At 38.9% G+C, this 16,112-nt stretch overlaps 1 long non-coding RNA gene and 1 pseudogene across 3 annotated transcripts in view; one reads left to right on the forward strand and one right to left on the reverse strand.

Annotated features, from left to right (window-relative positions):
* LOC125163315 (uncharacterized) overlaps positions 1–16,112 on the reverse strand; it is a 215,990-nt gene that overhangs the window by 24,128 nt on the left and 175,750 nt on the right. The window contains exon 5 of one of the 3 annotated variants that reach the window (XR_007151399.1): positions 9,995–10,532. The exons of the other annotated variants lie outside the window; for them this stretch is intronic. This is a non-coding gene — a long non-coding RNA (uncharacterized LOC125163315). Of the gene's footprint in view, positions 1–9,994; positions 10,533–16,112 lie in introns of those variants that run through there. 3 annotated transcript variants of the gene reach the window in all.
* LOC125165125 (uncharacterized) lies at positions 15,056–15,229 on the forward strand (annotated as a pseudogene).

Genomic DNA, 16,112 nt, shown 5'->3' on the forward strand with positions numbered 1-16,112 from the left:
AAGAGAAGAGAAAGAAGAGAAGAGAAGAGAAGAGAAGAGAAGAGAAGAGAGAAGGGAAGGGAAGGGGAAGGAAAGGAAAGGAAAGGAAAACAGAAAAGAAAAGAGAACAAAGAAAAAAGAAAAGTAATGGCTGCTGGAGAAACACTTTCTCTAATGTTTTCCTCCTACTTCTTTCAGACATCCAAGGTTGAGAGTAGTTTTTTATTGGAGGCATTCTGGACAAAGCCACATCACATATGCCACTGAGGAAATGCCAAAAGTGGTGTTAGGATGTTGGAAGAGAGATTCTCTATCTGTTCTTCCTTCCTCCTTCTCTTAGTGGAACATACTGGATGGAAATGCTCAGTGCTGGAAAAATTCAGCCCAAAGATAAGGGATTTGTTCTTATTTGACGAAAAAGGACTATCATGAGAGGGGGGAAAAATATTATATTTGTCATTGCCAGCAGAAAGAAGATGGTGCTAAGTAATGGTGGAAGAAGATTCTGAGAGTCTCTCTTCTTATTTTTTTTTTTACTTCTTCCTGCTATCTGCATCTCATAAACACAGTTTATATAGGGGAAACTATTGAATACTCCATAAACCTCAAAATTACCTTTAGGATAAAATATCCTCATCAATTATTATTGTTATTATTATTACTATTAATACTTTTGTAGTGCACTATTTATAAAGCTAAGATAAAATGCAAGACAAACTTTTTTCTTTATGGCTTGGTTTCACCAGGCTTGAATTGACATAAATTGATTCATCTGAGATCAATTTAAAGGGCTAGACCTCTATAATGAATAATTAGTTAATCGTGCAATTTTTACAGCTGGAAGTTATATAATCAAATGTGTTCATTTTATGGATGAGGATTAAGTCCTTGGCTCTACTCTGAGAAGAGCAATAAAAGTTCTTGGCTGCTTTGACAGACAACTCAAATGACCTTTCATTACCTCCTGCATTAGATGCAAGCCTGGATAGAAATATCATAAAGCCAAAAGTATTTCTGAAGTGACTTCTTGGACATTGGCATGCTTATTTCAGAAGCTGCAGTTCCTACTTCCTGAGTTGGCATTTTCTATGGATTATTTTATCTGATATTTGCATTTGAGTGATATTGCATCAAAGGCGGATAGTGTTTAAAATGCATTTAGAGCATCCTTATAAATAACATATGGATGTTATTTATAGTGCTTACTTTGTAGTCCCTTCAAATACTAAGATGATTCTTATTTGTATCCTTATTTTGGCTATTTTCTTTGGACGGTTCTCTTTAAAAACACAGAAGGTGAAATAGTAAAAAGAATATTCAGTAGAAAAGATGGAAGTTCATCAACATTTATTTAACACACATATTCTGTAAAACACTTCAGTGCATGCTTTTACATGCGTTAAATTATCTTGTTTAGTTCTTTCAACAACTCTGTGATGTAGGTAATATTCCATTTTATAGATGAAATAAACAAAGACTACGTGATGAATAATGAACAAAACTAGATGATAAGGTAATGTGCAGTGACCACATCGTCAGTAAAATACAAAACAAACTTTTTCAGATCTGTCTGATTTCAGTGCTCCTTTTATTATATCATCTTTGAAGTCTGAACTATACTGAGTAAAAATAATGTGAAAATAGGACATGTAAAAAAAAGACATAAAAAGCAGCATCCTGAGTAGGGTCTGCGGGAGAATCAAGATGGAACTTAGAACCAAAGAGTAGGACCAAAAGTCTGGATGATATGTATGCTTTCCCTATTTATATGCTCAGAAAGTTCTCCATCCAGTTGGAGAAATAATTCTATTTTTAACTGTGTGTGTGTGTGTGTGTGTGTGTGTGTGTATGAGTGTAGCTAGACTTTGAGAGTTAATGTCAACATCTAAGAACCAGCTCACTAATTAAACCTATTAACTACTGATGAGCCCAGTTACAGCTCTGGGAGAGAAGCTGATCCTTTGTTAACGAGTCCTCAAATAAAATCTGTTTCCTCAGTGGCTGAATATAACATAACCTTATAGCATCACAAAAAATGTACAATGGGCTATTTTCTTGTACCCAGGAAAACTACAATGCATCAAATGCATTGATTCCTGGATGGTTATTTAGAATCATAAACATATAATTAAAATCTAGTGGGCATATTTAGTTAGGATTACACTGGTTAACTATACTATTCGAATTACGCCTATTGTGCTCTATTTAGAAAGAACATAAAATCTTCTGCTTCTGGCTAACTGAAGTGAAAGGAACTAGGTTTATCGTCCTATCTGAAACAACTAAAAATTTGGACACATATTTGAAACAATAGTTTTCAGACATTGTCATCAGGCCACACAGGACAATAATCCATGAAAGAAGGGAAATGAAGAAGATACCTCAGTTTACTGCCTGGATAGAGTTTCCAGGCTGTGGTGCAGGAGGAGAACCCAGGTGGAGCCAGTCTGGTGGGGTTAAGAGAGTTAGGGATCCAGAGAGGCTAAACCAGTGAGTAGTCACAGAACCAAGTATCACAGAGAGGTGCACAGAAGCCAAGTTCTGGAGATGTGCAGATGACCTCCCTCAGATCTTCTGCTGAACATCGCCCAGTGCATGTGTGTAAGGAAACTACCAAAGGGGAAGAAAGAAACACCTGAAAGGAGAAGAGGGAAAAATCTCTTGAACTTACTCAGGACCAGGAATAGTTTGTGTTCTCACTAGAAAAAAAAAAAAAAAAGGAATAGCGGTGAATGCATGAAGCATTAAGTAAAACACTCAGAAGGGTAATATCTCAGTGGTGGAGCAGAGTTAGCCCTAGACTATAGGCTTCTCTGGTTCCACCTTCCAAACATTAAAAGCAAGCCTCAAAGAATCAACTACTTTCAAATAACGACATTCAAAAAAAGCTCAAAAAATATTTATAGAAACATAATCCAGCACAGTGTAAAATTCACAATGTCTGGCATCCAATCAAAAATTAGAGGCATACAAAAAGCAGAACAAAATGACCCATAATGAGGAAGAATATCAATAGAAACAGATTCTATTACATAAATGATAGAATTAGTTGAGAACATTAAAACAGTTCTACATCTTCAAGAAAGTAGTGGAATCCTGGAATAGGTTAAGTAGAGACCTGGAAAAATGTTTAAAAGACCTAAATAAAACTTCTATAAAGGAAAAATACAATATCTAGGATAAAATAGGTTCTGTTGATAGAATTAATAGCAGACACTTCACTGCACAAGAAAAGATTAATGGGTAAGAAGACATGGTAATAAAAACTATTGAGATGATCGAAAAAAGACTGAAAAAAATAAACAGAGCTTCAATGAGCTGTGTTACAATTTCTAGCAGCCTAATATGTGTGTTATTCTGAGTTTTCATTGAATTAATTAAATTTTCCACTGCTGAGAAGAATGTTGATGCTAGATATAAATTAAGTTACACAAAAATAAATAATATGTTATCCCTTGGGGGAAAAATTATAGGCAGTTATCCAGGGCTGATATGCTTATTCCTTAGTGACAAGAACTCTGCCTCTTTTTATCTTGTATCTCTATCATACTGAGCTCCCATCCCCAAGATCTCCTCAAGGTCCCAGATGCCTGCTGGAACTTTAACAATTATACCCACATTCTGGCGATCAAGAAAGAGGGCACTTCTTGGAAATGGCACAAGCTTCTGTTTGTATCCAACTGGTAAGAACCTAACCAAATGTCTTTAGCTACAAGGGATGCTGGGAAACACAATATTTATTTTGGTTGGATATATATGTATTTTACTATATATATTGTATATATATTACTATATATATAGTGTATATATATATACACTACATATATACACTATAATATATATATTACATATATACACTAAATATATATATATATAATATATAGTGTATATAGTGTGTGTGTGTATGTATATGTGTATATATATATTACTATGGTTCAAAGGGACAATAGACATTGGAGGAACAGTCCACTCCCTCTCCCACACAGAGGAATGGAAGTTTTTGTAGAAAGAAAAATATCAGACAAAAATTAGCATATATAAGTTCTGAGATGGGTAATGGACAATAAGGCTAAGAGGGGGGCTTCTTTTCATACTTGAAAGAAAACCACCCTCTCTCCAAAGGATGCAACCCAAAGTCCCATTCATTGACTATTTTAAGGTCAAGGCCCAAGATCCTTAGTTTGTGCACAGTCCTTTCCTTCAGATTTGAACGTGACTTTGTGTTTTCATGATTTATGAACTAACTGGATAAATATATGTCTCATATGCATATGCCCAATATACAGCAAAGTATCAGGAACAGGGTGGGTGACCTCCAGAAAAACTCCCATTCTAAAAATGGAAGAATAGAAGAGGCACAGCCATCACTGCTCAATGGCTGGACAAGTGTTGCTGGACAGGGCTGGGGAAAGCATCCTACTCTCTGTGGTACACAAAATTCCTTGATTAGATTCCGATTCTACTTCTTGCCAGTCATTTTCTCTTTAGTGTCTGCCTTCCTTCTCTGGAAAGTTCTTCCTTGTCCTCTACACCCACATCTGAAGTGACCATAGGGTGTATGTCTTTCTGGGGAGATTCCAACTCTCAACCTGATATGTGTTGGTAAAATTTGAAATCCCAGCCCAGGACTGCCTATTTTCTGACACTTTTTTTCATTTTATGAGCATTAAAGTTATCCACTTTTATCAATTTTAAGCTACTGTTATTTAAGACTTTTCAGTTCTAAACAAACTAAATACTTACTGAATTAATAGTATTATTTGTTTAAGAGTGTGTTTTGGCTCATATTAATAGATATTCTGGGGCACGTGGCTGGCTCAGTCGAAGGGTCTGACTCCTGATTTTGGCTCAGGTCATGATCTCATGGTTCGTGGGACTGAGCCCTGCAGTGGGCTCTGTAATGACAGCACAGAGACTGCTTGGGATTCACTCTCTCCCTCTCTCTCTGCCCCTCCCCAGCTCATGCTTTCTCTCTCAAAAGAAATAAATAAACAAGCATTAAAAAATAGATATTCTAACTTTTGATATTGCCTTGCAGTTTTTACTATTTTTCTGATATAACTTGTTCCATTTTTAAATTCTTTAAAAAATTTTTTTTAATGTTTAGTTTTGAGAGAGAGAGAAAGAGAGAGATAGAGAGGGGGGAGAGAGAGAGAGAGAGAGAGAGAGAGAGAGTGTGTGTGTGTGTGTGTGTGTGTGTGTTAGAGGGGGAGGGGCAGAGAGAGGGAGACACAGAATCCAAAGCAGGCTCCAGGGTCTGAGCTATCAGCAAAGAACTCGATGCAGGGCTCAAACTCGTGAACCACACGATCATGACCTGAGCTGAAGTTGGACGCTCAACCAACTGAGCCATCCAGGCGCCCCTCCATTTTTAAATTCTTAATGTGTAAGTATGACTTTTATAAATAGCACATAGCTGGATTTTAAAAAATCCATTATGCTAATCTGTCTTTTAACTGATAAATTTAGATGTTCACATTTATTTCAGTAACTGTGGCATTTGGATTTTTTTTAACATCATACCCAGTGTATTCTATTTACTCTGATTTTTCTGTATATTAACCCCCTCTTTTTCTATCTCCCATTGCCAATCTGGATAGGGCTAGTTGATCGAGGTAAAATCTGTGTCTGTCACTTTAGTCAAAGGTCCTAGCCCATGCCCCTAGGGTGCAAAGTGAAATGTCTTCTCCCTCTTGTACTTGAGACATCCATTGGCAATTCTCCTTATGGGACACCTGGGTGGCTCAGTCAGTTGAGCGACCTACTTTAGCTCAAGTCATGATCTCACGGTTCGTGAGTTCAAGTCCCACATTTGGCTCACTGCTGTCGGCACAGAGCCTGCTTCATTCAGCTCCTCTGTCTCCCTCTCTCTCTGCCCCTTCCCTGCTTGTGCTCTCTCAAAAATAAAAAATAACATTTAAAGAAATTCTCCTTTGCATAGGGCCCTCCTCACATCCCGCTGGTCCACCATTTACTCCATCTCTTGCTGCTGTAGCCAGCTGCGCACAGGGGCAATGTGATAGCACCTTACCTCGTCTGCACTGCATGGCTCTCGTTCCCCACCCTGGCACTTCCATGACACCACCATGAGCCCACAGGCACAATCTGGGAGGAAGCGTGCCTGGGGCAGCATTTAGCCAACAGGGGATGCCAGCACATTATAAATGCTTACTTTTGTCCCTCAAGGGAAAATTATGGGCACATTCCACATGGCTTTCCATAAGGGTCCAGTGGAAGTGAGCTCCAGTTGCCCACAGCAAGAAAGCATCTCATAACTTTCTTTCTTTCCCTTATTCTCCTAAATCTCGTTTCTGTTTCATGGAATCATTTCTCAAAAAAAAAAAAAAAAAAACAAAAAAAAACAAACAAAACCCTACCTGCTCATAAGTCCTGGTTTGAGGCTCCGCTCTGTTTTCATGGGGATCCCACACTAAGACAACATTTCTTTTTTTTTAATGTTTATTTATTTTTGAGACAGAAAGAGACGGAGCATGAATGGGGGAGGGTCAGAGAGAGAAGGAGACACAGAATCCAAAGCAGGCTCCAGGCTCTGAGCTGTCAGCACAGAGCCCGATGCGGGGCTCGAACTTGCAGACCGTGAGATCATGACCTGAGCCGAAGTTGGAAGCTCAACCAACTGAGGCACCCAGGTGCCCTGACAACATTTCTTTTTTGAAATAATGTTTAAAACTTTATCTTTCCTACTGACTTTGTCTAGGCATACCATATTTTAACAGTAGAGTTCTATAACTCTCAAAATCAAATATAATACTCCAGACTTTCATCTCACCAAGAACACACAAAAGGATGGGACTATTGTTTCTGGTAGTTTGAACAAAATTCTGCTACTTTGTCATCCATTAAAGTTTACCTTGGTCAACATTCCCAAATATTTCTCACATATTCTGCCACAAATTAAAATCTAATTGATCCTCCACCTTTTCCATTACTTTTTATGAAATAAACCATTTATTTTAGAATAGTATAGACTTACAGAAAAACTGCAATGACAGTACTAAGAGTTCTCATATTAGTACAGTACACTTGTCACAACTAATGAATTAATACTGGCACACTGTTATTAACTAAGCAGTTATTAACTAAAGTTTGTGCTTTATTCAAATTTCCTTCATTTTTCCCAAAGGTCCTTTTTCTGTTGCAGGATCCCATCCAAGATACTACATCACATTTAATTATCATCTCCCTTAGACTCCTCCTGGCTCTGACAGTTTCTCAGATCTTCCTTGTTTTTGATGCTCTTAAAAGTGTTGAAGAGTTCTGATTAGGTGTTTTGTAGAATGCCCCTCCATAAGGATTTGTCAGATGGTCTTGTGATTAGCCTGGGGTTATGTGTTCTGTGGACAAAGACCATCGAGGTAAACTGCCATCCGCATCACACGTATCAAGAATACATACGTACTGGGGCGCCTGGGTGGCTCAGTGGGTAAGGCTCTTCTTGATATCGGCTCAGGTCATGATCTCGTGGTGGCGAGGTAGAGCCCCACATCGGACTCCGTGGTGAGCGTAGAGTCTGCTTGGGATTCTCTCTCTCTCCCTCTGTCCCTCCTACTCTCTCTCTCTCTCTCTCTCTCTCTCTCAAAATAAATAAAGGAATGAATGACTAAATAAACAAACAAGAATACATACTATCAACATGACATATCACTATTGACTTATCACTTGGTTACCTGGCTGATCAGATTTCTCCTACACAGTTACCTTTTATTTCTTCCTTTTCATACTATACTCTTGAATGAAGCACTGGGCACAACCTATACTTAAGGAGTAAAGAGTTATACTTTACCCTGAAGGTAGAGTATCTAAATATTTGGAATTCTTCTATACAGGAGATTTCTCTTCCCTCAGAGTGATTTATTCAATCATTTATTTATATAAATGTGGACTTGTGTATATTTATTTTATAAATATTTTATATTTATACTATTTTATATTTGAGTTTATATAGTACTATTTTATATTTGGGTTATAATCCAATACTATTTATTTATCATGTTGCTCATATTGGTCCAGCTTTGCCATTGTGAGCTTTCTCTGTTAGCTCCAGTGTCCCTTTGACATATAACCATCATTGCAGGTTTTTAAAAAAAAAAAAACATTGTTTAATTTTCTCATACTATAACCAACTGCTTTTTAATATCAAATGCATGGTTTTGCATTCATTTTCATTCCCATTAACTTCTGTTCCCTTGGCATTTGTCCACAACTCTAATATGCTGAAATAATTTTCCTTTTTCTTCTTTCAATTTTTACCTTAATTATCTCTCCACATTTTGGTTCATCACAAAACTTGATATCTTCTCTGTGTTCACTCAAATACTCTACATAAGACAAAATTAAGGCCAGAGTCCTGTAGCCTCCTACTAAAGAGCTCTCTCTCTCTCTCTCTCTCTCTCTCTCTCTCCCTCTCCATCTCTGTGTATGTATACACACACACACACACACACACACACACACATCCTCCTCCCCCGATCCCCAGCCTGACCCCAAAGCCTTAATTAGAACTCTTTTGGTGCCTTGTTCATTCAGATGAAAATGGACTTTATAATATTATCTTCCAGCTCACATTTCATCCTCTTATCCACAAGAACAAATAAAAGAACAGGAAGTCTAACAGGAGAGTTTCATGTGAAGAATAATAATTACGAGGCGGTTCACTGTTCAGAAGTGAAAGGAGAATGGAGTTCAACAGGAGGAGAGGCTCTGGAATTTTATCTTTCCTAGGAAGGAAACAGTTATCAAGTTTGCAGGACAAAAAGTGAGGAATGAAAGATGAATTAGTGTTACCTCTAATTCTCCACAGACACTGCATAACATCGAACCAGAAGAGAAATGGCACATAAACATTTCAAGGTCACATTAGTTTCCATGAAGGTAAGAGGGAGAGAAGACAAGAGTCACGCTGGGAAGCGGCACGTAGCAGGAAAACCAACCACAGCGGAGACAAGAGTGTACTGCAAGCCCTTAGCATCAAAGAAACCTCCAGTGACTTCAGTTTCAACTTCCACTTGTTGCCAGCTTCCTGATGCTTCTCAACCAACCATTTCATGAAGAGAAAACAGCACTTCTTGAAAGGGAACTCATACTCCTGGCTTAGACACTATCAAGAAAAAAGATTGCAGGGACTTCTGAGATTTTGGAAGTGCTTCTCACGGTGAAGCTAGCAAATTGAGTTCATGACGTGAGGCTTCCCCACAATCATTTCCCAGAATTCATGTTCAAGCCTGATCCCTCTTCAAGGGCATTCATTCAACATGCTCAGGGGATAATAGCTACCATCCATGGAACCCCTACTATGTAGCAGCTCTTACGTTTTCCTCAATTATCATAACAACTCTACTGAAGACATGTGAGTCTTTCGGTTCCAGATTTGGAACCGAGCATCAGAAATCTGAGTAGCCTATGCATGATGTTAAGTGAACAGCACTCAGATCCTTCTGGAAGCAAAGTCCCTGTTTGGATCCACTACTGCATGGCTTTGCCACAACCCAGCAACTCTCTGGTGCCCTCAAAGATATTGAACAACTGTTCACATAGGATAGGAGACTTTATGTCAGAAACTGAGGTGTTTACCTGTCTGAATCCAGGGGACTATACACATGAGACATTGAGCCTTATAACTCAGTGTTTGGCTTCAGATACAGTAGGTTTGGATAAAGTGGCTTTTTCCTCTTGCTGCTGTATGTGAGCTTGACTCCATCATCCTTGCTTACGCTGTCAGAACTTTTGGAGACATTGCTGTATAAATAGGTTATTGAGAATCATAATCTTTCACCTGACTCCTCAAAATAATATTTAGAGCTAGGATTTTGATCAAAAGAAATGACTTAAGACGAGACTGATACCAACTCATAGAAGTGGAGACCTAAAATTAACTTTTTTGCCAACAGCAAAGAACATTTATTTAATCTTGCAGTAGGCCAGAAAACCTCAAGTTCATTCTCGGGGCAGCATTATTCTTCCTTTTTGCCCCTGCCTCCTTCATAAGCTATACTTATATCCTCAAAGGTCTAGGTGATATTTCAATCTTTCATCGATAACCAGCTAATTTATAGTTATTGAAAAAAGTTAACAGCCAGCATATCACATCAGATTTTATTCCCTCTAAATTGGCTCAGGGGAGATTTTGTGTGTTCCTGTCCCCTGCACCTGCCAGAGAATACTCACTGACCAGGAATACTTTGAGGTCCTGGCTGATTAACATTCTGGAAGAAAACTTGAGAAGGCTGCTGTTCCTGAAAATTTTTCATTAGCACATTCTTCTTAGAAGATAGCATTCTTCAGTCTGCAGTCTGATTCTTCTCCGGTCTCAGCAGTCTCCTGGCATGAAGCCACTGTAAACTGGAACGTCTTTTGTTTTCTCAACCTCAGTTAAAGTTGACAGGTTTAATTGTTATTGCTTCACTAAGTGCACGACCATATTTATTGCCATTTGATGCAAGATGTGCATCTTGCCACTCAGGAAAATTCTTTTAATCTGGGCTAGATTGTTGGCTTAGTGATCTTCAGTCCTACGCGATGACATCACAGCTCACCTTGGAAAGCAAGAATATCAAAGTTTGCAAAGGAGACACTAAGGAATCTTAGAAATCCCATGGAACAAACTAAACTGGACTCTCAAAGTGTGAGAACAGGTGGCATCAGTCTCTGGAACTATTTCAGTTACACGTATGTCCCAGAGTCTAGATGTCATTTAAAAATATTATAAGAGAGGCACACCTGGGTGGCTCAGCCAATTAAGTGACCGACTCTTCATTTGGGCTCAGGCCATGATATCACAGTTCGTGCATTCAAGCCCTGCATCGGGCTCTGAGCTGACAGCACAAAGACTGCTTAAGGTTCTCTCTCTCCCCTTCTCTCTCTGCCCCTCCCCCACTCACTCTCTCTCTCTCTCTCTCTCTCTCTCTCTCTCTTTCTCTCTCTCTCTCTCTCAGAATACATAAATAAACTTAATACACACACACAAACACATATAGTAAGAGAAAAAAAGGATATAGTCATTGAAGCCCCGAGACCAAATGATGCCTGCCTGATTTGTGACATCGACCCACTTGGGAATTCCTTACCTAGTCCCTAGGAAGATATAATCACTTCTCTCTCTGTGTGGGGGTTTGAGTAATTGGTTTTGTAAAGGCAATAACAGAGGAGGTCCCCTTGTGACCTCATATACCTCTATCTTCTGGAGAAAAGCCAACTGGAGGCAGTGCTAGCAATGCAAGTGATTACCAACACCTTTTCTGGATCAGTGTGCATGGTGTAGGTTTGGATCCTGCCCCTGTCATCATCACATTGCAAGGCAGAAGCTCAGCTATTGTCATTTTTGTGTCATGTCCTGGCAATTAGATTCAGTGACGCGTTGTTCGAACTCAAAGAATTCAAACCCACTTCCAGAATCAGACAATTCCAATCTTGGTTTATTTCTCTTCTTCTATCTTTTGTGATTCATAGTAGTCCCCCTTTTAAACTTTGCTCCATTGTCCATAACTCTAGGAAGCAAATCTCCCCTCTTTGTTAAGGCCTCTTTCCAAACTATCTTCTGCTCATTGTTGCCCAAAATTACACTCTGTGATAACTAGCTATTGGGAAGAAATTTAGGATTTCTGCAGCCATTTGGAAAAGAACTGGGATTCTTGTCCTATGGTGAGGGGCATGGCCAGGGCCATGTGGGGCTTCTAAAGTGATAATATTATCTTCCAGCCCAGGGCAGGGGCTTCTTCTCCAGATCGTAGAAAGGAAGGTTGTATCTCATCCACAGCTTAGAGAAAACATTAGCCTGCTGCTGAATTCCTCATTAACTGTGATGTATTTAACCAAGATTTATATAAAACTATTCTGGTATCTCTTCCACAATCACTGGATATGTTTGCGTTCTGAATTGGGTAATTACTAGGAACATATATATCTCTGTCTGTTTTGGTGAGCTTACAAGTAGGAAGGAAGGTTTGAGTTCTGTTAATCTGTGGGTCTGGGCTCCTGCAGTTGCACTGGGTATGAAATCATATGTTTGGTAAGGGCCATGTGGAAGTCTGACCCCCAGTGGCTATTATCAACTGATGCATGTCTTCAGAAAGTGGATGTGGCAAAGGTACAAAGCAAACAATAGAATCGCATCTTGAAGTTGTACAGCCATATATGTCATTGCTTGGTTTTCTGGAACACTTTTCATTAGGAAAAACAGACATTTCACAGATAGAAGAAGTGTCAATAAACACATTGAGTCAGTTTCCAGAAACACACAAATACAGTGTTCATACAGAGAAATCCGTTTGGGAATAATTTCCAGTTTTATAGCTACAACATATCTACAAGTTGTCACTTTGGCTTTGTTATCTCCCAAAATACGGTCTCAAATTTTTCATATAATTTTTCAAATGGTAGCCTCATCTTGACGTTATTCTCCATTTTTTTAAGTTTTTATTGTAAATGGACTATAGATTCACAGAAAGTTGCCAAAATATCAGAGGCACCATGTACTTTTCATCCAATTTCTCCCAATGGTGATGTCTTACATTAACTATAGTACAATATCAAAGCTAGGAAAATAACATTGTTGTAATTCACATACCTTATTCAGATCTCACCAGGTTTACCTGTACGTGTGTGTGTGTGTGTGTGTGTGTGTAGTTCTATGCATTTCAATCACATGTGTACATTCATGTAGCCACCACCACAATCATGATAGATAACTGTTCCATCACTAAAAAAGATCTCCCTTGCATTACTCTTTTATAATCATATCCACCCTCCCCCACTCCGCTCCTGTCTAATGCCTGGCAATCACTGATCTATTCTCGATCTCTGTAATTTTATCATTTTGAGAATATTATATAAATGGAATCACACAGTAAGTGACCTTTCGAGATTGACTTTTTTCCCTCAGCACAATTCCCTTGAGATCTATGCATGCTGTGGTGTGTGTTAACAGTTCATTCCCTTTTATTGCTGAGTAGTATTCCATGCTATGAATATGCCACAGTTTGTTTACCTGTTGTTACATGGAGGGACATCTGGGTTGTTTGCAGTTTTTCACTGTTACCTATAAAGCTGCTATGAACATTTATGAATAAGCCATTGTGTGGATATTGTTTTCATTTCTCTGAGACAAATACCCAGGAGTGTGATTGTTCATGTCTGTTTCATTTTCGAGAAACTCAAACTACTTTCCAGAATGGCTGTACAATTTCACATTCCCACCAGGAATGTATGAGAGACCCACTTTCTCTGCACCCTTGCCAGCATTGGGTATTGTCACTATTTTCCATTTTAGCTACTCCAATAGGGGTATAGTCGTCCCTACTTTTCAATGACATGAAGTATCATTTGGTTCTTGCCGTTAAAACAGCGGCACCAAGAGAAAAAGATGGTTAACTCTATGAATAATCACACGGTTTTGTGGTTTATGTCCTTATTTCCATGTGATTCAACAACTTCGCTAAAACCTATGAAGATAAAAGTCCAAGGATGATGTGAACGCTCAAAATACAGCAAATTTTGACTGGGGTGGTTGGGTTCCTTATTAAAATCATTTTTCTCTGGCAAAGTAAGAAAATTTCCCAATTACTAGATTAATTGTGTCGAGTCAGAGAGTGATTATACTGAACAATGTTTCTGGCAGCTACCTAGAAATTAAACATACCACACCCTTACTTTTGTGTTTGCTTCTTGGGTACATTAACATTCAAATAATCCAATGTACCTTTTCTTGGTATGTTTGGCAAAAGAAGGGAGAGTTCTGTTCACTTCTCCCTGGGGACCTAGTCATGCAGCTTATACTCCCTGCCCTCCTATTATTACGTATCACCTCATCATTACTTCACTTCCTGGGTCAGAGGTGCTTGAGGTGCCTTAGTCCGGATCCCAACCTCTGTCTTCTTCCCAAATGGAGCTCAATGGATCGGCTCCCTACATTGTTTCAGATTAGAGGTGAAGAGCATTATTCTTCTTGAATCTGTTTTGCTGTCACATCAGACCCCTGAGAACAGGATAGGCTTTACATTCTGTGCTTAATAATTCCCTTCAAATATATGGGGTTCAACTGAAACCCCTTGAGCCCTATTTTAGTTTTTATGTATTTCAGTTATGAAAGAAGAGTGATCTGGGTAACATGAATGCCACACAAGCCAGGTAGTTGTAATAGAGAGGCGCCATAAATTTACTCAGACTCGGAGAGTAAATTGGGAAGAAAAAAGGAACACAGACCTCAACCATTTGAAACTATCCCCTTTATAAAAGTGTTCAAATCAAAGAGAACTCTGAATCATAAAGGCCTGGATTTATAGTCCATAATTTTCAAGAAGGAAGAAAAAAGTCATAGAGGGAAATCTAGAGTGAAGAAAACAAAACCCCATCATCTTCTCCCTAATTTGGCATATGTTCACTTTTAGCCTACCCCAAAGCCCTATTGTTTGAGGACAAACCTGCAGAAAAACTGCTTTTTTTCCAGAAACCATATAGGTGAAATGTCCTGATGGAGACCAAGTCCAGGTGGCTGTGTCCTTCTGTCCTGCCAGCCTAATGGAGATGGGAAAAGGGAACTTTCTAAATATTCCTCGAATCTCGGAAGCTTGCAGTTCATTGATGCCTCTTAGTAAATATTAATGACTAACCAAGGAAATATTTTCCCTCCTAGTCAGTTTGAACATTTGTCTTCTTTTTTCGGCATAGGGCAGGAAGCCGTCTCCAGAACTGTCACGAGTCTCACATCTCAGGTCCACAGTTGTGTGTGGCCTGTGTTTTTTGCCCAACTTTTATCAAAGAACAAAGTTCAAAGGACATCAGAATCTACATTTCAAACAGTCTCACAGGGAGACAAAACAGATCCAGTTTTAATGAGAGAGAACAATGGGGAAAAATTCCAATGAATAACGTTCAGTCTTTTCTCTAGGACTACTTGTGAATTAACAGGAGCATCCTTAGAACTCGTTTTTCTTTCTCTTCTCTTGGCCATCATCAAGCCCTCATTTGTATTGCTGCAGGATCTAAAGGCCTCTGGTTCCTTTCCCCATCTTACTGTCACTTCATCAGTTAAGAATAATTCATATTTTGGGGGTACCTGGGCAGCTTTGCGCAGTGGCAGTATCGTAGCCAATGAGGTTTATCCGAGGCGCGATTATTGCTAATTGGGGGTACCTGGGTGGCTCAGTTGGTTAAGCCTCTGACTCTTGATCTTGGCTCAGGTCTTGATTCTCACATTTCATGAGTTTGAGTCTCATGTTGGGCTCTGTACTGACAGAGCTGGAGCCTGCTTGGAATTCTCTCTCCTCCCCCCCACCCCCGTCCCTTCCCCATTCACTCTCTCTCAAAATAAATAAATAAATTTTAAAAAGAGAGAATAGTTTACATTTTTGTCCAAGATTCTCACAGAAATATACAGTAAATGGGTTTTGCTTCGAGGTCTGTTTATGCCTTGTTTATCATTCATCCCATTCTGGGGCCTCTATTGTTTAAAACCTTACACTATATGCAGATGACTTAAGATCATTCTAATAACTTAATAATAATACAGCGGGGTCACTAAATTATACTAATCACATCCTTTGTTTAGAGAAAAGCATTATTCATGTCTCTACTTCCAGAGGAGGGATTATCTCAAAATCATACTACTCCCTAACACCCACTAAATTGAAGATTCTAATCACTTCCTTAGTTGCTAAATATTCTTAGTTACTAATAAACTTAGATTGATACATGAGGAATAAGAAACTGTATACACATATATAGAGATATATTTTAATGGAGAATTCTTCTCCACTATCTATGCTTCCTGCTCCTCCATACTATAAGCATTGACCTCATTTCTACTTCTCAATAAACTCTATTTTCTGTTTGTTGTAGTCTTGCACTGAAATGTAGTAAAAAGTACTTTCTTTCTTTTTTTTTTTTTAATGTTTGTGTTTGAGAAAGAGAGAGAGCGCAAGCCAGGGAGGTGCAGAGAGAGGGAGACACGGAATCAGAAGCGGACTCCAGGCTCTGAGCTGTCAGCACAGAGCCCGACGCGGGGCTCGAACTCACAAACTGCGAGATCATGACCTGAGCTGAAGTCAGATGGTTAACTGACTGAACTACTCAGGTGCCCCTTAAAAAGTACTTTTAAGGGCATGTTACCCAAGGAGTGG

Source organism: Prionailurus viverrinus, chromosome B1 (genome assembly GCF_022837055.1).
Source record: "Prionailurus viverrinus isolate Anna chromosome B1, UM_Priviv_1.0, whole genome shotgun sequence".
Classification (NCBI taxonomy): Eukaryota; Metazoa; Chordata; class Mammalia; order Carnivora; family Felidae; genus Prionailurus; species Prionailurus viverrinus.